Source organism: Macaca thibetana, chromosome 15 (assembly GCF_024542745.1).
Source record: "Macaca thibetana thibetana isolate TM-01 chromosome 15, ASM2454274v1, whole genome shotgun sequence".
In the NCBI taxonomy this organism is placed as follows: domain Eukaryota; kingdom Metazoa; phylum Chordata; class Mammalia; order Primates; family Cercopithecidae; genus Macaca; species Macaca thibetana.
Genome location: NC_065592.1, coordinates 95,402,360 through 95,427,223, shown reverse-complemented (window position 1 = coordinate 95,427,223; position 24,864 = coordinate 95,402,360). Strand labels below are relative to the sequence as shown.

General features: G+C 38.4%; 1 protein-coding gene and 1 long non-coding RNA gene across 2 annotated transcripts in view; one reads left to right on the top strand and one right to left on the bottom strand.

The window, feature by feature from the left end:
• LOC126937731 (uncharacterized) overlaps positions 1–8,777 on the top strand; it is a 74,176-nt gene extending 65,399 nt beyond the window's left edge. Inside the window, exon 3 of the long non-coding RNA XR_007719833.1 lies at positions 8,605–8,777. This is a non-coding gene — a long non-coding RNA (uncharacterized LOC126937731). The remainder of the gene's footprint in view (positions 1–8,604) is intronic.
• Positions 1–24,864, bottom strand: part of IDNK (IDNK gluconokinase) — an 865,727-nt gene that overhangs the window by 488,301 nt on the left and 352,562 nt on the right. The window lies entirely within an intron of this gene.

Genomic DNA, 24,864 nt, shown 5'->3' with positions numbered 1-24,864 from the left:
CCTGGGAGGTGCCTGTTCCCGATCTACAAATTTGGGAGTCATCAGTAAGTTGATCATATTTAAAGTCATAAGATTGGATGGGGCCACTAAGGGAAGTGAGTGTAATTAGGAAAGAAGAGGGGTTGAAGATCTATGCCCTGGGCATTCCACCACTGGGAGGGTAAAGAACACGAGGAACCAGCAACAGAAACTGAAAGCTGGAATTCCAATTGTAAAGTTTCCCTTTATTAGGTTGCAAACAGTGCTCAGACTTCAGAGAACCAGAATATTCACTGAGTGCTCGTTATCTGCTGGGAGCTTTCATATTTTTGTGGAATTCCTGAAGAAGAGGTTGAAATTAAGTAACCATGGGCCTGAGGAGGGAACACAGACTCCTGATGCAGGTCAATATAAGATCAGAGGAAGAGTATGTGTGTGCCACATAGAAAAAGGCAGGTGTCTTCTAAAGAAATTTTTTAGAATAATTTTTGTAATTGTGTGAGACAAGGAAATTACCTCTTTGGACCAGATATGATGTATGGGCCATACATTTGTGACACCTACTGTCTATAAAGTCTTCAAAAGATATATTTTTCTTATGTTTTCAGGCAGGTTAAAGGAATCCCAGGGTCATATAACTATTAAGTGACAGATCCTGGGATGGAAACTTAAGTCTGCTGACTGAGAGCTGGTGTTCTTTTTATTGCATCAGACTGCTTTCCTGGAATTTCTGAAACCAAATCATGCTGGCAGTTGACTGCTGAATCTAACCATCATGCTGGCTCTGTCTTGTATGACTGTTGCAGTGAACAGATAAAGTGGAGAAAATTATGTTTTGTTTGTTCCAGAATATTCTCATTAGTACTTTTATAGTTCCACCCCAACCCATTCAAGCTGTAAATGGAAAATGAGGAAGCTTTGTGTATTTGTCACCAGAAGTCCCTTGTCTTTGAAGTCTGAAGGAAATGTAGGGAACCCAATGATAGGGTTTGGCTGTGTCCCCACCCAAATCTCATCTTGAATCGTAGCTCTCATAATTCCCATGTGTTGTGGGAGGTAGCCAGTGGGAGATAATTGAAACATGGGGGCAGTTTCCCCCATACTGTTCTCATGGTAGTGAATACATCTCACAACAGCTGATGGTTTTATAAGGGGAAATCCCTTTTGCTTGGTTCTCATTCTCTCTTGTCTGCTGCCATGTAAGGCGTGCCTTTTACCTTCTGCCATTATTGTGAGGCCTCCCCAGCCACATGGAACTGTGAGTTCGTTAAACCTCTTTTTCTTTGTAAATTACCCAGTTTTGGGCATGTCTTCATCAGCAGCATGAAAATGGACTAATACACCCAAACACAGATAGAAGAAGGGTCACAGAGCATCCAGGTATTCTAAAGGCCTTAAAATATATTTATGGCCCTGTAACCTGACTTGGGAATTGAATGGCTCCAGAATGCTGCCCATTGTTCCTGGACTCCACTGCCTTTGCGTTTATTCCTCTCTGGTTTACCTCTGGATTCAGGCTGCCTGCTTGTACTGGGTGGCATGAGTGTTCTCCCTTGGCTGTGCCTCTTGTTTTTCTTACTAACCCGCAAGAGGTGATGGGAAGAAGGTTAGCTCTGACTCAGCAGGCTGGTAGATGAGGCTAAATGTTGCTACCTACTTTCTGTGGGATCCTGGGGCAAGCCACACACAATTTCTGGGCCTCCTTTTTTCATTCTAAAGTAGGAATGAAAATACCTCCCCCCATTATTTCCATAGATAGTTGTGAACCCATAATAAAGTATTTGTTATTTCACCTACATGAGAACACTTTATTAATGCAAGGAGCAAGGATTCTTATTTTAAAAGCAAGCAGGAAAAAAATAGTAGGCCAATGTAAAGAGAGGAAAAGGCAGGCTTTAGAAAAATTGGATTGTGAGCAAGGAAATCACCATGGGGTAGAAAGAGAGATGGCCAACCTAGGTAGAGAACTTGTGGAAATCATGCTCTGACTCTTTGTGCTTTAGAAGTTCCTGACTTTTGAATGTTTCAAAGGCCATCAGGTACACTCAGGAAGTGGGAACACAGGGTGAGGGCAGAGAAGGGGAGGAGACTAGCTTCTTGCCCAGCTGTGAGTTTTCTCACTGTGACTCATGCAGAGAGAAATCTAGTATTCAGAAGTGCCTGGCCTGTCTGAAATTACACGACTGAAAATAAGAACCGTGGATGGTACTTTCAGTGCTGGGAAGAAAGGGTTCTAGAAAGGTTTGAACTTTCAAATGAGACCTTACAGTCAAATAGATAAAGCAAAGAGGCCAAAGGAGAGTACCAGCCAGTCAATTTGCAGAAGACTGTAGTTCACAGGGCTTTTCACATCCCTTCTCTCCTTTCCTCCTGACAGTGACACTATACAAACCAGGCAGGTATTGTCCTCAGTTTTAAACTAAGGAATCTGGACCACATTGATGCAAATACCTGGTAAGTAGCAGAGTGTACACTAGAACTTGGGTCTGCCTCTTAATCTACTCTTTACTTTCCAGCTGTTTGGGGTCCATATTTGCCAATGCCCAGACAAGTTAAGCAACTTCTAAAAGGTCACACAGCAGTAAGCAGCAGAACCAGAACTCAACCAGATGTTGAGACTCTATACCCTATGCACTCTCCACTATTCCATGCAGCATCCCAAGTGGGTGGTGGAAATGTTGTTTGACAACCGTCAGGTACTCAGCATGACTGGGAGAAATATCCTGGCCTCAGTGAGATGACATTCCATGGCAGTAGGTGACACACTTGAGCCTACCATATCTGCCAGGGAACGTGCCACACAATCCTCAATGTATGGCTAGGCAAAGCTTCTGGAATTTTATCTTTTTATTTCCCTTCTTAAGGCTTCCCTGGTACTGAGGACTAGAAAAGAACATCCAAAGGAAGGAAGCGTTCAACAGCCTTGTGCAACGGGTCTGGTATGAGAACTCTACTGGCAGGGGGTGACAGTTGTGAGTCTTTGACAAATAGCTGAATTACTGGGTTGGAGAAGAAATGCTGTAACTTCCAGGAAGGAAAGAAGACAGCTCAAGGTCCCCATGATGGAGAAACAAAAGAAAAGGGGCTCAGATAACTTTCTATTGATGTAGATCTTTTCTGAAGTTTTGATAGCATTAGAGAAGGTCTTCTTAAACTCAGCAACAATTTTTTAGGGTTTTGGACAATATAAATGGTGGGTTCCTTTGAATGTACAACGAACAAGAAATTTAATATAAGCAGTAACATATTAAAATGAAAAGAAAATGAGTTTAATGAGATATATACACCATTTAATACATGTCTTGTGGAGGAGCAATATGTCCTAAATTGAGAGAGAAAGAGCAAGACTGAGAGTGAGAACAAGAGAGAGAAAGAGAGAATATGAATATACATGGTATATAAGGGAAGTAGTGATGTTAATAATGTGTCTTTTAGGAGAGAGAATCGATGGGACCTACGAAACTATGTCTTAACTAAAATCATTATGGTTGAGTTGAAATTCATGAAACATTTCTAATTCCTACTATAATTATATTATATAGAAATATGTGCAAAAACAAGTTTTCTGAAGTGATCCTTCATGATAAAATTAAGCAGCACAGAGTATTTTATTAAGGCACAGTAGAAGACATTGCTGTACCAAGTTCTCCAATGATATGCTTTATTTTGGTCTGAGTGTATAGTCACTAACTGCCATAGAAGGGGTGTCTGTGGCTAGCAAGGATTAGTCTTGTCAACAGTACCTGACGTTTTCCTAGTTATGTCTCGGTTACAGTTGGCACTATCAATACTGAGAGACCAATCGAAAACAAATAACTAGGTTATGACTTGGGCTTCAGTTATAGTTTCCTGAGTGTGTATGTGTGTGTGCGGGGGTGTGTGTGTGTGTGTGCACGTGCATGCATACATATATATTCAGAGAATCAAGTAGCCTTCATTGATCATTTTCAGTATGTTAGAACATGAATATGGAATTCCAAGGAAGGAACCACGTGGTATTTTTAAAGACAGAAGCCTGGAAAACCCCCATACAACATTTTCATTTTGTTTCCATGCATGAAGAAAGGCAATGGATTAAGGCAGTGGATTTATAGGCTTAAGCAGCGGCCTGGGAGGAAGAAGATGTGTATCAAATCCAAACTCACCTTCACCAAGGTGTGGTCTCTTTTTCAACCTGGGTTTCCTTAGAATGAGGGGCAAGAAGAAGAGAGATGGTGTATAAGGCCCCTTCCAGCTCTTTATCTTTGAATCTGTGATGCATTGTCATGAGTGAAGAGCAAAATGCTAATTATTCAGGAACTGGTCATCCTTTCTGTAAAATTTTAGAACTAAAAGAAGCCATTTAGACTAACCTCAGAATAGTTAAACTATTTGATTAAGGCCACACATTTAGTTTTTCCTAGAGCAGGGTCAAGATTTAGGTAATTGATTCCAAGCCTAGTGTCCCATCTGATTTTATCCTCTTACAGTTACTGGGCACCTACCATGAGTGACACCCTGTGGTTAGGCACTGGGATTGTCAGAAAGCATAACATTCAGTCATATTCTCAAGGAGATCATAGTCTTACTGGGGAAGGGAAGATAACTGTCTGGGGAGATATTGACAAACACCAGCACAAATAGCCTTTGGTCCTTGAAGTATCCTCCCCTCTTGGTTTTGCGACGCCATGTTTGTGGGCTTTCTTTTACATCTCTGGCAGCCTTCTGGGACTTCCTGGAAAAAAAATCTATATCTGTATCTAGAGGAAAAAAGTCTCTATTGTTCCTTCACACCACCTGCTTTTCAGGTCTGAATTCCAACTGTCAGAGACTGACGTCTGTAGGAAGTTTTCCCTGGCACAGCAGAGCCATAAGCCCTTGTGTGACTTTTCAGTATCTCCAGAGGTTTTAGGAAGGATGGTGTCTTCTTAAAATGCATTTAGATTAAATAACTGGGTGCCCAGAATGAGGCCAAAAACTAATCCTGGCCCTTCTGCTAACTTGCTTTCGGAAAGTGATGTAACTACTCAGCCTCTTGGTCTTCCAGTTGCAAAATGGAGATAATATTTGCCAATGTATCCTCTTTTCAATGTTGGAGTTCATTACAATTTATAACTATTATATAACACTGTTTCCCCATACAATGGCATCCATTCCTCTGGCTTCAGTCCTTATCTACATACCAAGATGTCTACCTCCTACCTGCTGACCCATCTAGAAAGCTGGGGGCTAACACAGTCTGTTTCTGGTCCCACCTGCGTGTTCAATCAGTCACCAAATCCTATCACCTAAATTCCCTAACAGGCCTCCTGCAAATTCCTTGCTCTCACTCTCTTTCAATTCATTCTCCACATAGGTGGTGTCCCAAGGGCTGGGTTGGAAGAGAGATTTGTCCAGGATATAGCTGGGAAGGGGTGCATTTACTGTAAATAATGTAAAAGCAATAATAAAACATATTAAAAATCAGTCTGTTTTTTATTATCACTCTGCACTGGCAATTCTCAACAATTTCAGCAGTAAAATACAAATTCCTGAAGAAAATTTTTTTGATGGTCTGAGTTCTATATAATTACTGCAGTTGCTATTGAGTCTTAATAATATACCAACTTCAAATTAGCTCATTTTTAATACTTACTGTTTAATAAATGTTGTATTTTACATGGAAATTAACTCAGAGAGCTCCCAGTTACATAGCGGCCCCTGACATGTGTGAATTTGGGTATACACATTCGTATGGAGAGTTAAGTTCATGATGATTCTGGGATCAGAGGAGTTCACTTTGGTTGCAGTTCTTGTCTCCAATTCTTCTGGAACTACACAGTCAAGCATTTAATCAGTAGATCCAAAATAAACAATGAGAATACAGTGACTATAAAGATGAATAAACAGAACTTAAATTTATTTCACGTAACCACAGAGACTTTATATGTTTAACATTTATTATGGTGAAACTATGAGGTTTAATATCTTTGGTGTGTGCTCACTTTAGTTCATACATGAAGTGATTTACTAAAGTTAAATAATGCTTTTAAAGTTGAGAGTATTGTTTTTAAAAATATTATTTTAAAACCAAATAATTCAAGAGAATAATGATTATTACTGAAAATAGTTTGCCCTTGTGGTATAATAAGAAATATACATCTGGTCTTTGTCTCCCGTTTCTGACACAGAACTGCTCCTAAAATCCCTCGGAATTCCCTGAGTGATAGGAGTGTCCTTTGTTCTAATGAGATGACTCTTGGTGGGCCCATAGATGGCTTCGTTATGGGGGTGGTTGTCAGAAAGACCAAACTTTGATTAGAAGCCTGAAACTTTCAGTACCACACTTCGACCTCCAGGGAGGGGAGAGGCGCTGGAGAATGAGTTAATAATCAATCTCACCTACATGATGAAACCGTCATAAAAAACCCTGAGCAATGGGTTTCAGAACTTCTGGATTTGGAGGGTGGCACCTGGAGAGCAAGGCCGCTCCATGCTCCCTCTTCACACCTTATCCTGTGCATCTCTTCCATTTGGCTGCTCCCGAGCTATGTCCTTTATAATAAAGCTGGAATAGTGAGTAAAGTGCTGCACAACTTCTGTGAGTGGTAGCAAATTGTCAAGCTTGGGGGAGGGGATGTGGGAACTCCCCATTTATAGCTAAGTTGGACAGAAGTGTGGGTAACCTGGGGACTTGGCACTCCTTAAACGTATGGAGTCCGATGTAACGTCCTGGTAGTTAGTGTTAGAATTGAATTGAATTGTAGATGCCTTGTTTGTGTTAAAGAATTCATGAATTGGTCATTGGTATAGAACCCCTATCCCTAACATTTGGTGTTAGAAGTGCTGTGAGTAAAAGCAGCTCACTGCCCTGTAGAAGAGGGGGTGTTAAAAACAATCTGCTGTGGTTGGCTGTTGAGTACCCAACATGGTTGTCAAGTACCATGGTGCAGTGTCACAGCTTCATGGGGTGGCCAGAGTGAGATTTTTAAAAGCTCGGGTCTGATCCGTGCTTAAAGCTTCTGGGTTCAAGCCCTCATTGTGGCCTCTTAGGCCACCACAGTCTGCCCCTGCCTACCTTGCTGCCCCATCTTGGGTCATTCCTCCCTCACTGTCTAAGCCACACCTTCCTGCCTCAATGCCGTGTTACACACCGTTTCCTTTGCCTGGAGCAGTCTCCCTGGGTGCCATGCTCCTCTTTATCCTGTATTATCCAACCTCCTTCCTACTTCAGTGTAATGTCTCTTCCTGGGGAACGCCTTCTCCAGTTCCCTAATATAGCCTCCCTATGATCTCCCCATGTGCTGTATTTCTTTAGCATTAACCAAGGGCCACTAAACATGGGACCATTTGATTGCTGAAGCCTTCTACAGCTAGATTCTAAGTAGCCTGAGGACAGGCACAATATCTGTATGGTGACATTTCCACTGGGACTTCAATGCCTGTCCCACTGGTGTGCCATAATCTTTGTGGCCAGTGAGAGGACACCTGGCAGCCGGCTCTTTCCTAGAGGAGTTGACAAAGGGGGCTCTTTAAGGTCCTTGTGTTTTTGTTTTTACAGTCTTTAGGGAGGCAGATCCAGATCACCGATTGCCTTGTCTTAGAAGACGATGGGGTGGTTGCTGTGGCTTGTCATCAGCCCCACTCTCTCACTCTGCCTTGCTGCCATGGGGCCGGCCAAGCTGTGGCAGAATGTGGGCTGAAGAGGCTTTTCTAGCAATGCAGGGATGTTCTTCAGGCACTCAGCACTGCCACTTTATAGAACATCTCTGTCCTCCCTGCCAGGAGAATCCTGTGGACTGGATTTGAATGGTTTTCTCCCTGTTTTCCCCACCAGCTCCCCATGAAACAATATCTCATTAGCATGGGATTGTATAAAAAATATGCTATGTTGAATGGATACTACATTCACTTGGCTTAAAAAATTAGCACGATATAAAAAGATATCCTTTGAGAAGTCTCACTCTAACCTACATCATATCAGTTTCCAAGGGCTGTTGTAACAAAGAACCACAAACTGAGTGGCGTAAATATCAGAGATGTATTGTCACACAATTCCGGGAGCTAAATCTGAGATCAAGGTCCTGGCAGGGTTCGTTCCTTCTGAGGGCCGTCAGAGGGAATCTGTTCCATGCCTCTCTCCCATCTTGTGGTTTGTTAGCAATCTCTGGCGTTCCTTGGCTTGTAAAGCATCACCTTAGTCTCTGCCTTCATCTTCACATGGTGTTCTCCCTGTGCATGTTCCTGTACCCAAATTTTCCATTTGTATAAGGATACCAGTCATATTGGATTAAGGGCTCACCCTACTCCAACATTCTCCCATCTTACATGCTGAGGCACTGGGAATTAGAACGTCAAAATATGAATTTGGGGGATCACAGTTCAGCCCATAACACATATCTCACATGATGTTTTAATATCAGATTAGACATTTATGCAGGTAAAAAACACTTTATGATTATCTGAACATAGAAGGTAACACTGATATAGACAGGAGGCAAGGAAATACTGGATAGAAGAGGGCACTTCCCCAGCAAAGGCACCACCCTCAAGCCTGGAAACCTGCAGACCTAGATGGGAATGGGCATTCCTGTTTTCACACCCAGTTGTTACCTTTTGGCCTGCCATAGCCTCCTATCCTGTACCCATGTACACCTTAAACCCTAGGCTCCACAAGCAGATGAGCAGAAGAGCAGAGGAACAGAAGAGCAGCACAGCAGAGGAGGAGTGTCTGAGTGTTGAGAGGAGTTTGGCCACGGGATGACCAAACTCCAGGGGAAGATCATTTTCCCACTCCATCCCCTTTCCAGCTCCCCATCCATCCTGCTGAGAGCCACCTTCACCACTCAATAAAACCTCCTGAATTAACCATCCTTCAAGTCTGTGTGTAACCTGATTCTTCCTGGATGCCAGACAAGGATCTGGGTACCAAGAGGGCATTGAGCTGGTTAACATTTAAGCTGTCTGCAGATGGCAGAGCTAAAGGAGCACTGTAACACATGCTTACTGGGGCTTTAGGAGTCACAGGCACCCATCCCTAGACACTACCATGGGGCCAGAGCCCAAAAGTGCTCACCCTGGCTTGTACACCATCCCATCTGCAGGCTGCCCCTCCTATAAGGGGTTCGAGTGCCTGGCAGCTGAACATACGCACCACACCCCTGTCGCATGTCCTGTAAGGGGGTCAGGGAACTCTCCAGTTTCAACACTATTTTACATATAGGCTCCTCAAAGTAATTTTTGCACAGTTTTAATATGCACCAGCCTTCTCAGAAATGTAGCCACCAGATTTATTGTAGGAATGGTGTGCTTTTGTTTGTTTGGAAATTTACCAAGAGTTGTTTGTGTCTTTAGAAAGTCATGTCATTAGCAGCACTGTGCATAATATTTTTGTCACCAAGACAACTTACTTAAAGCACTCTAAAAATTCCAGGTTCCTGCTACTGTAAAAATGATCTGAAAATGCTTTTTGTTACATAATTGTTCTTTCTGAAGTGGAAAGAATGTGATTGCACAATGTTCTAATCCAGGTTTACCAATATTTCCTCTGAAAGTATTATGGGATGTACATATGAGAGATATATATACACACACACACATACACAGACACACACACACATACATTTGGTGTATGTTACATGTTTGTGGCTCCTAGGAGGTATAGAGCATAGTCATATTGTAAAATGCTCTGAAGATTCTACTATCACTTTTTATAATTTATACTAAGATTATTAATTTTTATTAGCTTCACATCCATCATTCTCATCCAGTTGCTGGGGGCTCTGTCTGCTCTGCCTAATTTTGTTCCTGAGGTTTCAGAAGCCCAACATAATACTTGTGTCTTCAGTTAAGGATTTGTAATGATGGGAAATGTTCCTGAGATTTTTAGGTATGATGACTCTTTAAAACAGAAGGGTTCCTTGTTTAGCATATGCACCCATACAATTTAGTTTGAAAATTTCGGTCAGACAGAAGCTGTCAAAAAGAGAACTGAATATTCGGTTAGAGTTTTCAGCTTTCACCCAAGTTCACAGATGAACAATTTAGGAGGGCAGAGGCTGTGTGCTCTCTGTTGACATTCATGGATCAATTGGTGTGCAAATATTGGATTCTTTCTTGGTGTAATAACAAGCAAGTAGCATCAATTCTACTCTCCAAAATAGCAAAATTATGAAACACTCAAAGGGACATATGTGTGTATGTATGGATTTAGAAATCTTTTTTATCCAGAGAAACACAGCACATAGTAGGGGATTAGTAAAAGTTTAATTAAGAATCACACTTTTACTCCAGCCTGGGCGACAGAGCAAGACTCTGTCTCAAAAAAAAAAAAAAAAAAAAAAGAATCACACTTTTTTAGGGCTAGAAGGACCCTTAGGGATAATCTAGCCTATTGCACCTGTTTATAGTTCCCCTTTTCAAGTGATGACACTGAGGTCCACAGAGGTTAACTGAATTGCTGGTGATTGTTCATATCCTTGCCCTGTTTTGAGAGATCTTATGAAAAACAAACTTCTTGCATTTTTATGTGGATGTCTTTTGAGGACTTACCTTATGGGCTACTAGATGGCTCTCTGAGGAGTATCCCCATAAGAACTCTATTTTTGGCTTTTTTAGCACTTCATTTGTTTGCTTCAAATATCATAGATAATGAAACTTTAAGGTAGATGCTTCTTTATAACTACCTTTTAAATTATCTTGTTTATGAGGACCTATAAAATAAATTTCTCAAAAAACTCAGACCTAGGGATACTTGTTATTCTTCTGAGTTACTTTGATACTACTTAATGGAAAGTAGGATTCTACTTTTTTCTTTGCCTTGGCTACTGGGGAATCCAGACTCAAATTTGTGAAATTAAACATCTTAATAGCACATAGGATGTTATAATTTTCATTTGGTAAACTAACCTAACCTGTGGCCTTATTTTATTTTTTCTACCCATTTTCCCGTCTTTATTTCTATTTTCTCCCTTCTTTATTCTTATCTTACTGAATTGTAGGTATTTTAAAGTTATATGAGATCATTTTTAATATTAAGCTTAACACTCTTCCTTGGAACTATTATTTATTTAACACCAAAACATGCTACACATTGCCAATAGACCAACCTTAGAAGTTGTGGTAAGACAGGTTAAAATGATAGAGAATCTACATAGTTGTCTTTTTGAAATAAATTTTAGGGCCCTACTGGGTAGAAAAAATAGAAACGAACTCAGGGTTATTTTGAGCTCCAAGGCCTCTTGAGCTAACTGGGAAAATATAATATTTAATACATATTATACAATATGTATTTAATACATAAAATACAATATTCCTTAAAAATATAAGAGTGAAATTAATTCAAAATTCTCTTAAGTGGTATAGTAACCCTGGATGGGGGATCTGGGCTCAAATCTGACTTGGAAATTCTGTCGTGTTACAACTCTACTCCAGAGATGTGGATGTTTGATTATCTTCTTCTGTGTGTTTTGTAGTCCTTGTTATAGCTATAAATAGGGTTCTGTCCTGTCTGTACTTTAAACAAGAATTCAGTCTGCATTCAAACTAATCATTATCTTGTTAAGAAATTTTTTGTGTAGCAAATTGAAGAGGCAACTCCAAAGATTCCTTGAAAAGATAGCTTCAAAATTGTGATAATTAATAATTTTTTTAAAAATGAGTTAAAGGACTAATCCTAGAAACATTCAGAATTAAGACTATAGATGTTTATGAGAATAAAAATACATGATATTAATATTTTGTGTAAAAATCTGTACATATTTGTTTTAGGTATTTGTACTCTTTTACAGGATTTGGCTTATTAAAGTAACAGATTATCCTTGTGATTCTGATTTAAAATGTATAATTGATTAAATGTTTTCTAGTTGTAAGCCAACATTTTAGTTCATGCCACTCTGAGCCCTGGTTTATCTCTTCCTCCAAGAAGTGACTGTTAGTGTAACTCAGTTATCAGTAAGCAAGTGAATGTTTAATTTCTGGGTGCTATTTCCTTTTGTGCACAAGCTGTCTCACTTTCCCTGGATGTACTGTGCTCTTTCACACCTGTGTGTGGTTCTTCGACCTACACATTTGTTCCAGATACCCACCACCAGTCCTCTCTCTTCTCTAGCAGGACTTTCTTCCTTTCTTTCCTTTCCTTCCTTCCTTCCTTCCTTCCTTCCTTCCTTCCTTCCTTCCTTCCTTCCTTCCTTCCTTCCTTCCTTCCTTCCTTCCTTCCTTCCTTCCTTTCTTTCTGTTTCTTTCTTTCTTTTTTTTCCTTCCTTCCTTCCTTCCTTCCTTCCTTCCTTCCTTCCTTCCTTCCTTCCTTCCTTCCTTCCTTCCTTCCTTCCTTCCTTCCTTCCTTCTTTCCTTTCTTTTCTTTTCTTTCTTTCTTGTGTCAACTTTTATTTTAGGGGATTTAGGGGATATATGTACAGATTTGTTACATGGGAATATTGCACCAAGTAGTGAGTGCAGTACCCAATAGGTAGTTTTTCAAGTCACAACCCTGTGCCTCCCTTCCCCTGCCCCATCCTTACTCCCCTTTCTCCCCTCTAGTAATACACAGTGTCTATTGTTGCCATGTTTATGTCCATGTATGCTTAGTGTTTAGCTCCCACTTGTAAGTGAGAACATGTGCTATTTGCTTTTCTGTTCCTGAGTTAATTTGCTCAGGATGATGGCCTTCACCTCCAGCCATGTTGCTGCAAAGGACAGCATTTCATTTTTTTTATGGCTGCATGGTATTCCATGGTGTGTATATACCCATTTTCTTTATCCAGTCTACCACTGATGGGCACCTGGGTCGATCTATGTCTTTGCTATGGTGTGTATGGCTATGAACATATGAGCATATGTATCTTTTTAGTATAATGATCTACTTTCCTTTGGGTATATACCCAGTAATGGGATTGCTGGGTTGAATGGTAGCTCTGTTTTAAATTCTTTGCAAAATCTTCAAACTGCTTTCCACAGTGGCTTAACTAATTTACATTCTCATCAACAGTATCTTAGGGTTCCCTTTTTTCCACAGCCTTGCCAGCATCTGTTATTGTTTTTTTTTTTTTGACTGTTTAATAATAGCCATTCTGATTGGTGTGGGATGATATCTCACAGAATGGCTATTGTTAAATATTATTACTTAATAATATTAACAATATTAGCAATAAGTTAAATATTATTATTAAATTGTGTTCTTGATTTGTATTTCACACATGATTAGTGATGATGAGCATTTTTTCATGTGTTTGTTGACTGTTTTATGTCTTCTTTTGAGATGTGTCTATTGATGTCCTTTGCCTGTTTTTTAATGGGGTTATTTGTTTTTTGCTTGTTGCTTTAAGTTCCTTATAGATTCTGGATATTAGACCTTTGTCGGATGCATAGTTTACAAATATTTTCTGCCATTCTGTAGGTTGTCTGTTTACTCTGTTGATAGTTTCTTCTGCTGTGCATAAGCTCTTCAGTTTAATTAGGTACCACTTGTCAATTTTTGTTTTTGTTGCAATTGTGCAAGCAGGGTTTGTTTCAGCCTCTGTGCTGCTCTTCACTCCTGCCTGAATAAATATCTTTGACTGTCGACTGTGGAATCATGAATCCTTCAAGGACAGATCATGACTTTGGCCCAGAATCTAGTCCATAGCAGTCACTTAATACATGTTAAATTGAACTAAACTGATGAGTTTAATCAGCATAAATTGAAGATACTGACCAGCTAGATAACAGACCATTAATTACTTCACCAACTCTTACTCGGGATCCCATAACATCATAGAGAACTCTGAGAGATGTAAAAGAGAATCTAGTTCTGTCTGTTTTATATTTTTATGTTCTATGGAGAATTCAATTTGAAGCAAGACTTCTACATAATAAAACAGCATGAAAGCCACTGATTCTTGATAAACTCCTTTATTTTTAGATGAGTAAGCTGAAGTTTTTAAAATATAAAATAGAGATATCTGATTTCTCTCAAAAAATGAAAGGATCCACCAACACAGGTTCCCATCCTTGAAAAGTGTTAAGCTCCTGGAATCCTCTCCGGTTTGCTGCAGTCCTCACCACTCCCTATAGTTTCTCTGTTGCAAAAGCTGAATATCAAGAGCAACACTCAAACCCAGAAATGCTTACTCTGGCATATCACAGTGATACACCTGGCCTTCTCACTTCATTGATGTTACTTGCCTGTCACTGAAGATAGTTAAACTTCAGGCTCTAACTTTTGCAATAGATGTATTTCTTTGAAGTATTATGGGAAAAATATTGTTTACAAATCAAACTGTATCTAAAATGCATGGAGTTTGTTATTCAGAGGGATCAACTGTAAACTCTTTTGTACATCAAATAAGCACACCTGCTTATGTTTCTATTGCTTTGACAAGAACTACATCTTAACTTGGCATATAATTCTGAGAGCTCAACTTGTTCTGTTAAAATTCTGCAAAAATTTCTTCCTTTGATGAGCATAACATTTACTTTTCCACAGGGGAAGCTTGAGTTCAGTGTGATTGTTTTTTCTTTGCAAGTCGTCTGTTTGTCTGGCTTTCTTTTCCTGCATGAATAAGATCATATCACTTATAAAATTTTTATCATGAAAATAAAACTATTGCCAAGACAGGTTTAAGGCTGAGCAGCATTAGTTTTTGCCAGGGACATGGTGAGATCATTAGAGCTGTAGACTCCAACTCTCTTTCATCCTACAAAGTTTTCCCTTTTGTACATAGTTTTATAAAAACAGTTTTACTGCCATATACATGTCATATAAAATGTACCCATGGTAAGAGATTTTTCAATGATTTTTGGCTTCAGAAATTTTCCATCATCCCAAAATTTCCTTTGTGTTTATTTAAAGTTATTCCCTACTCCCAACCCCTAGCTCCATGCGAGCCCAAGCTAGGAATGTGCTTTTTCCAGTCATGATCTCAACCTTGGGCAAGTTGAGTTATTGGCCCTCCCTCTCCCTAATCACCAAGACCATCACCTTCACCAATGCCATTGGGCACATGAATCTCTACCACTCCAAATCAAATAGCAGCTGCCTGTTGTCACAGCCTGTCCCCTGTCTGGGCAGACCTTGGTGGGTACTGAGCTGGAGGAGCCTGGGAAAAGAACTGGAGCAGCCCCGGACAAGAACGCCTCAGAATCCCATAGCTTTTACTTGAAGTTCAGCTGTTTTTAAAGCATAAATCCTTCAAGATTCTTGTTTACAGCTGTTTTCGGTAAGGGGCTTTGCTGACCTCGCTCAGCCATAGCCAGAAGTCTCACCTTTTCATATATGTTAGATCTTTTCTTCCTCAATTTTTTCTTCTTTTTTTCTCAAGGATGTCAATGACCAACTGATGAGATCTTTGTGCTCTGTAGTCTGTTGCTATCTCTTTTTTATCTTGTAATCTTCATCTGTTTTCTCATGGAGCTTTTCTAGTTGATCTCTAATCTCACCAATTCTGCTTTCTGGGATGCATCCTCTGCCCTGCACTGCCTTGGAGGAGAATTTTCATTAGCTATTGCAGTATTAGTTTCTTTACACTTGTTTAGTTCTTTACACTTGTTTTTTGTCCTTGCTATGTACCTTTTTTTTTTTTTTTGAGATGGAATTTTACTCTTACTGCCCAGACTGAAGTGCAATGGCGTGATCTCAGCTCACTGTAACCTCCACCTCCCAGGTTCAAGTGATTCTCCTGCCTCAGCCTCCCAAGTAGCTGGAATTACAGGTATGCACCACCACACCCAGCTAAGTTTTGTATTTTTAGTAGAGACGGGGTTTTGCCATGTTGGCCAGGCTGGTCTCGAACTCCTGACCTAAGGTGATCTGCTCACCTTGGCCTCCCAAAGTGCTGGAACTACAGCTGTGAGCCCCTGTCTACCTTTTTATATCAGCCTTGCACCTCAGTTACTTCCATTTCCATCATTTGTTTTCTTAATTTTGTGAAGTTATTTTCCTCTATACTTTTGAAAATAAAAGTGCTTTCTAAATTATTTTTCTGATTCCTTAGTATTAGCAAGAATAATTTTTCTCTGCATCTTTAGAACAATAATTTCTTTCTTTGATGTTCAAATGTTGTATTTATATAATTTTCCTGATTACTCAACCTTGAATAAAGTGTGACCCTCTTCTGGTGTTTGCCAGCTGATAGGACCCACATATTCTATTTGGATTCTCTCGCTGTTCCCTAAGGTACCATCCGAGTTCCTTTTTCAGAATATAAGCTGTAAGTCAAGCAGATACCTAAGCCCCTTGCTTAAGTTGTTCATATCTAGAAGACTTTTATCCCATTCAATGCTACTCCAAAGAGGCAGGACTACTTTTCTTCCCATTACCTAGTTTTCTAACTGTGAGCCAGTGTAGTTATGACTAAAAACTTTGAATCAGCATGAGGTCTTGCTGCATTAGAGGTAGAATGTGGGGAACTTCAGTCTCTAAAGTGGATTGCTTCCTGTTTCTGTCCCCACCTGTACATGATTTGACCTCACAGGGTGCAGTACACTCACAGGATGACCAAGTTTAATGACTGGGTATTATAGGCTTCAACATCAGTCTAGTAATGAAGCACTGAGGAATTCTCAGGGAAGAATTCCTTCAGTAAAGAAGGTCTCCTTCAAGGAAATAGGTTTCTTGCATCATCATGGTAAGCCTTCCCAGCTGTGTTGCTCTCTTTCAGAGACCCGTATATGAGCTCACTGAAGACATTACTTAGTACAGTCCATCTACATTACAGTTAGTACAGATTCCTCCCAGTCATTAAAAACATCATTGATTTATAGCCTTAGTTTCCACCATTGTTGTGATTTTTCCTCTATGTTGATATTTTAAAGTGGGAGGAGAAATTAGTAACCAATACAATTTTTAGTATTTGCTAAAATACTAAAAATACTGATTAAATTGATGAAATGCTTTCGTATTCAGAGAGAAGTTGTTTTCCATGACCCTTAAGATTTTTAGCATAAATTTCAGAAAAATACATTTTCTGCTCTAGTTTATACAGTTGACCCTTGAACAACACAGATTTGAACTGTGTAGGTCCACTTATACATGGATTTTCTTCTGCCTCTGCCACCCCTGAGACAGCAAGATTAATCCCTCCTATTCCTCCTCCTCCTCAGTCTACTCAGTGTGAAGATGACAAGTGTGAAGACCTTTATAATGATCCACTTCTACTTAATGGGTAGTAAATATATTTTCTCTTCCTTATGATTTAATTAATAACATTTTTTTCTCTAGTTATTGTAAGAATACAGTAGATAATACCTATAACTTACAAAATATGTGTTAATCAACTGTTTATGTTATCATTAAGGCTTCTGCTCAATAGTAGGCTACTAATAGTTAAGTTTTTAGGGAGTTAAAAGTTGTATGTGGATTTGTGACTATGCTGGGACTGGGGTTGGGGCCCAAGCCCCCATGTTGTTCAAGGGTCAAATGATAGAGAGTAATATTTTGGGAGAATCCGTGCTAGAACAGTGAATCTCCTATCTTTATGTACAGTGCTTCTCAAACGTGAATGTGTGCATGTATCCTCTGGGATCCTGTTAAGAGGCATATCCTGCTTGTCTAACAAGCTCCTTACTCTTAGGATAGGGAAGGTGGCAGAAGAGCTGGGGTGCTGTGTCCAATCATTCTTGTCCAATCATTCTTGTTTTGATTGCCATTCAATTCAGGAAGACACAAACTGGAAAAATTCTGCAACGCTGCCATTTCCAGACTTACAGAGAGCCTGGTGTTTTGTGACCCCTGCTCCCAAAGCAGAAACGGTCACCAAATGATTGTTCTGTCAATAAGTGTGTGTCATTTCATGTTCAAATACTTGTGGCTTTTTTTTTTTTTTTAATCTGGGAGGAGACTATTAGAGTAAGGAGGTGGTAACCACAGATAAGTCTTATCATTTTCATGACACTAATCATAAGTTTTTGTTTTTTATAAAGCTTCTAAGGGTTTGAAGTGGGGTTTGTTTATAGCAGGTGACATCTTAAACATTCACAGACAGTCCTTTGAGACCTTGGCTACAGCAAGAGGTCTCAAAGCTCCACGAGGGGATTTATGAAACGAATACAGCTGTCTTTCAAATAGGAAAATAGCCAAGTGTGTGTTTGGGGCTATGGGAAAAGACAGTGAGTGATCTGCTTTTAAGGAAGTGGTTCTGCTCTAGAAGAGCTGACTTGATGCGTTCACATTCAGTAAAAATGCTCCTATTGATTTGCAAGATATGTTGTGTTTTCTACACCTTAAAATAGATTCCATTATAATTCTTTGTTTGCAAATTAGGGCATGTTTATGGTGTCAAGTTTAAATCAGAATTAATTTTCAGAATAAGATTGCTTTTATCCTCTTGTCTGCTTGACAGCATGATTACTTCCTTATTCTAATATTTTCTTTAGAGAACTGTTTTCATTGTTGACAATTTCAGTTTATGGGTTATGTTGTGGCTAAGAATTGCAAAGCATTTAGTTGGAAATATCTAAAAAGTAAATTTGGGACCTCACTTAAAAGAAAGATAATAGTGGCGTTTTCAGTAATAGTGCCATCTGAAACTAGCCTGCTGGGATTATTTGGACAACAGATTCAGACACAAAAGCAACATACCAAGGATGTTTTAGACCTTAGATGTTTGGAAAAAGCAGATTAACATAAGTACCACCAACGTCAATTCTGTAGACTTGGACAAATCATTGCTATGGTTAATTTTTCTTACTATCTAGTATTTGCAAAGTATCTAAAAATTAAATTGTATCTATATCTTAAAATAGATTAGCTCCTTCTGAGGGTAAAGTTCAAGTTTTATATATCCTCTATAAGGAAGTCAATCTTTAAAGAATCTTTTATCTTTCTCTTTAAGAAACATAATTTGTTGAGAGCTTAACCCACATCCATCTCTCCCTTCCTTTTACCTCCCTCCTGCCTCTGAGCATTTACTGCTTTCTAGTCATTGTTTTTTTCAATCCCTTCATGTATAAAAATCGCTTGTGGCTGATCTACCACTCCCTACTGAATGCCCAGTCTCCTATCTCTGCCTAATCCCAGACTCTGCCTAAATAACTTTTTCATGCCTTTCCATATCATTCTGATAAAAGGACTTTGAGTGGCTCCCTGCCCCAGCCGACCTAGCTTCTGACTTCGTTCAGCACACCTTTTGATAATTATTTCTAGCACTCTATTTTTCTTATTCCCAGCATGAACCCATCTGCTGTTGTCTTGCTGCCTCTAGCTCTTTCTTCTTCTATGTCAGCATTTACCATTGTCCTGCGTTCTGTATGCTAAATGATGTCCTACGTTTTTCAAGATTAACTTTTAATACAGATATTTCACAACTTTTAACTCTCTTCTCCAAATTAACCAGTTTTTATGATTATTATCTTTTTATTACATACTTACTATCTTACTTACTCATTTTGCATCCCATGACTATGTTCTTTTTTAATATCTACTATCAGGTTCAGTCCATAAACCAACAATCCCCAAAGAGTATTTTGCTACATAAAAATAGGAATACTAATTAATACCACAGACTGGAGAATACCAATATAAGGCAATTATATGTAGGCAAAACTGTATGTGTTTAAAGAGATGAAAGAAGGAAGAATTGTTTAATATAGGCTGTTACAGAAATAGGATAACATTTCAGTAAAACAATCAAGGTGAATTCCTACTTTATCGTGTTTCATAATTAATCTATATGGAATAAAGAATTACATATAAAAATCTCACCCAATTATAATAAAAATTGACAAAGAATAGAACATTTGCTCAATATGTGGAAGAAGAATAACTTTTTCATTTTTGAAGAAGTAAAAGAAATTGTTAAAGGATGATTGACAGCTTCAAAAATAGGCATGTTTAAACATTTTATGTAATTTAAAAAACTCAAGGGACTGACATAGTTCACATTTTTAAAATGTTATACCCATAAAGAAGACACCTCAATTTAAAGGATAAATAAAGCGTAAGCTCTGCAAGGAAAAACCATTTTCTTGTATTTCACACATAGTAGATAGATAATACGAATGATTAAATGAGTAAGGGGGAACAAATAGAAAGCACACTTTTAAAAGCTTGTCATTGCAAGAATAAATATGTGAAATAAACTCTGGACAGCTCAAACATGCCAAATGAAATCATTGTTAATTTATACCATACGATACCAGTGAGGTTGTAGTGGAATTGGCACACATTTCTTGCAGTGGTTCTTTAAATTGGTTTGTACCTTTTGGAAGATAATATGGTAATTTGTAATAAGAGCTAATAATCCCCTATGCATAAGTTTATCTTCATGAAGTAACCAAGGTTAAATAGGTCATATGTACACATTAAATGATATAAATATGTAACATTTCCATATTCGATATCTATTTCTACATTAAACATGTTCAATCTAACTTTATCTGCAATACTATTACGGGAGTGGTTATATGCATTTTCGGTTTGCACAAAGGTACGCTATGAAACCATGCAAATAATATAAATTCTAAAGGTGTGTGAAGACTGTTTCTTAAGTAAAAACGGAATGCAAATTATCATATGATTGTAACTCTGAACAATTCCATAAGTTCATAGAAGACAATATGCATACATGCAGAAATAAAAGCAGTTTTATGAGGGTGGTAGACTTATGGACTTATTGTTATTGTTTTATATATTTTTAATATTATAGCTTTAATTACAATACACAAAGCAGTCCCTCTACTATATATCTCATATATGTATATACATATATACATATATGCAAATATTATTTACATTCTCATAAGCCTGGTAAAGCTATTGTTCTCCCATGGAAACTGTAATAATTACTTATTGACTAATAGACTTTTCACTAACCACATTGATACACTTGCTACTGAATATTTACAAGAGAATGGGAAGTGCAGTTTTAACTAAGGGTCAAGGGGAGCAATTTTTTTGAAGAAATCCTTGGAAGAAATTATTTTGAAGCCTATTCTCCTCTAACATACCTGTGAAGTTCGAAGTGGGTATTGGTTCCTGCCTACAGAGAATGGGGCTTGGAGACGTTCAGGTTGTGTTTGCATCAACAACAGATGGGACCATTTTCAAGTGGATTGACTGGTGATTATCCATTAGTAGATAATTTTCAACATTGAAAATATTAACTGTACTTATTTTTATGTCTTGGATTTATGGGTGGCTTTAAAAATAGTTGGTTTGTTGAGACATAAATTACACACTATAAAACTCACCCTTTTAAAGTGTGCAATTCAGCATTTTTTAAAAATTTATTTTTTTAATTATAAGTTCTAGGGAACATGTGCACAACGTGCAGGTTTTTCTTACATATGTATACATGTGCCATGTTGGTGTGCTGCACCCATTAACTCGTCATTTACATTAGGTGTATCTCCTAATGCTATCCCTCTCCCTTCCCCCTACCTCACAACAGACACCGGTGTGTGATGTTCCCCGCCCTGTGTCCAAGTGTTCTCATTGTTCAGTTCCCATCTATGAGTGAGAACATGCAGTATTTGGTTTTCTGTCCTTGTGATAGTTTGCTCAGAATGATGGTTTCCAGCTTCATCCATGCATTTTTAGTATATTCAGAGTTGTGCAACCATCAGCACTATCTAATTTTGGAATATTTTCACTACTCCAAAGAAACCCTGTACCCCCTAACAGTTACTCCCCATTACCCCTCTCCCCAGTTCCTAACAATCATGAATCTACTTTCTGTCTGTATGAATTTCCCTAATCAGGACGTTTCGTGTAAGTGAAATCATACAGTATGTAGCCTTCTGTGTCTGTCTTCTTTCACTTAGCATAAGGTTTTCAAAGTTCATCCATACTGTAGCATGCATCAGTACTTCGTTCCTTTTTATGGCTGAATATTTTCATTATATAGAGATACCATTGGTGGATGGACATTTGGGTTGTTTCTACATTTTGGTTGTTGTGAAAATGCTGCTACAAGCATTTATATACAAGTTTTTGTGTAGACATGTGTTTATTTTCAATGCTCTTGGGTGTACCCTTAGAAGTGGAATTGCTGGGTCATATGATAACTCTGTGTTTAATATTTTGAGGAACCGCTAGACCGTTTTCTAAAGCAGCTGGCACTAGTTTATAACACCATTGCAAGTGGCTCTTACTTTCTTCTTTTGTTTACTTATTCCTCTGTAACGGACATATATTAATAATTAGAAGTAATTTTTAAAAATCTATGAGCTCCAATCTGTGGGTAACAACAACCCTGGTGTAATGAGGTTTTATTTCATTTGGTACCATCTCTGTCTTTAAACTGAAAAAAGGCCCTGTCTTATATGAGATATATATATATATATATATATATGTGCTATTGTGATCAAAGAGGAACAAATTCTTTGTTGGGGGAAAGAATCTGTTCACAATCAGTGTGATCAAATGAGAAAGCTCTTTAATAAAAGATGTGGACTAAATGTTCTTCACAGGATTTTCTGGACAATCCTCAGGTAGCTGAGAGGAGGGAGGGAGAGAAGAGGGATCAGAAAGCCTGGATGTAAGTGGGAAAATTTCATTTCAGTACGTTTGATGTATACCTATGGATGTTAATATTGATGTCTGTACAGATATCTACACGTATGTCTATGTGTATACCCATACCTATATTGATATCTGTTCATGTTGACTATCATAATTTGGACTACTGCAGAATCCTGAAGTGATTTGCTTCAATAAATAGATAAGTGTGATCTCTATGTAAAAGAATACCTCTGAATTGCATGGGAGAACTGAAATAAATAAGCATTGGTTTCTTATCTGTCATAATTACTGTGTATATGATGAATTGGTGGAACTCAATTTTTGTGAGTTTTAGAGTTCAGTGAGACCACCATTCTGAGCCATATTGGAACCTCAGGGAAAGGGGAAAATTAGTATTATTGATAAATTTTTATTGAAAGTTTTGATCTTTTGTTAATCATAAATTTTGTTTGAATTATTTTGATTTTTAAAAATGATTGCACTAAATATTATTTAACTTGGTTACTGAGATTTTCGGTGTCCTTTAAAATTTGCACTGATGGGGAGTGCCTCATTGTCTTCATCCCAGTCCTAGCTCTAACTTGAACTGGACTTTAGGTAAAGGGGCTAGAAAACAGAGTGGCATTTTATTTGTGGAGAAACTGAGTCATAGGTTAGATCATTTGACGTATTCATGTAGTGACTAATTGGGAATCAGATGAGTAACTCCTCACTCCTGTTCTTTTATCAAATCAGTAAGTGATACTCCCTTGTTATATATTTACTAAGGTTTGACTCCTTTAGCTTAATTACCATTTCACATATTTGATTTTAAAAATGAACTATTTCTACATTTTTCAACATTGTCTCTGGTTTTTAAACAACTAAACATTGAGCAAAATTTTCCTAATCACTAGCGGTGGAGTCCTTTTCCTAGGTCTTCCAGAATTTTCTGGACAGGAGAAGTACTCTATTTTAAAGCCAGGTAAGGAACTGATATTACACCGAAGTGGAGTTTTCTGCTTAATTCTTTCATTCCTCTCAAAGAGATTAGGGACAAAATCTCTCTCTCTTTCTTTTTTCTTAGAGCTTTTCAGTTTGAAAGTAAGATAGAGAAGGGCCAGAGGATTATGAAAATTTCAGTGCATTGAAATGTTTGTTAAACCCATTGGAAGAACAGTACATCCTGGAACTATTATTGGCAAAGCAAATAGTGAGTGACATTCAGAGTTTATGCTGTTTGCTCTGTGATACTGCTGGAATGAGTTTATGTCACACACAGGGGTTACCAAGTGGTGGCTCTTTCTGGGCTGGCCAATAGCTGTTTGTTCTTCAATTTATTACCATGGTAAAGTAAAATCTTCATTATCTTTAGCTCAGATCACTGGAAAGAGAGAAATCTACAAATGAGAAGAGAGCATTAATTTAGCCCAGCGTTTTCCAAAGTTACCCCTTGGTAATAGCTATAGAAATAGTTGCTTGGGGAGATAAATTGGGAAGTGCTGCATAATAATGTCAGTCTTGGAGATGAACATGCTCATTAGCAAATGAAAGGCTCTGAAAAAATCCTGAAGGGGAAAGCAAAAATCTATAGAGTTTGGTTTAACCTAGTTTTGCCCAAATTTTGTTATGAGACCTCTTAGTATTGTTGTGAAACTAATTGCCCCAAAATTTAGAGGCATAAGATAATAATCACTTAATATCTCCTAGAGTGTCCATGGGTCAGGAATCTGGGAGGGATTCACCTGGCTACTTCTTCTGGTTTAGGATGCTTCAAGCATTGTAGTTAGGAGGTTAGGAGGTAGTTGTCCAAAACAACAAGTGGCAAGAGCCACTGGAGACTTGCTGGTCATCTCTCTTCCTGCCATGTTAGAGCTTTTCCTTGTAGCTTCTCTATGTAGGCTAGATTGGGTTTCTTCACAGCATGGCTTTCTCCAGGTAGGAGTATTAGCTGGTAGCTCCGAGTTCTGATGCCAGTATGGCAACTCACCAAGTAGAAGCTGCTATGACTCTTAAGACATAATTTTGGAAGTTATGCAGTGCTACTTTCATTGTATTCTGTTATTACAAGTGATCACAAGCCCACCCAGGTTTAAGAACAGGGGAATTCAATTCTACATCTTGTTGAGGGAGTAGTAAAGTTCTAGAAGAACATATAGGATGGGAAATAGTGTTGTTATTAATACCATCTTTGGAAATTGTGTTCTATCACCAAACCCTCTTTTTAAATTTAATATTGGTTCTATGAAACATACTTTGGGAATGTTGTTTTAGACCATTATTACCAGAGTTGTCTCCATGTAGAAAGATGAACTGATCAAAAAATATTTGTCTTTACAAACTCTGGAGACATCCATATATGCAAGCCACAAAGGGATGATTTGGCTTGACTATATTAAAAGGTACCATTATTTTAAATCCTATAGCTTAGAGTATACCCATTTAGATGTTTAGTTTTCATGGATCAGAGAGAGTTAATGCTGTAACTCCTATATCAGTGCCAGTGACAAAAC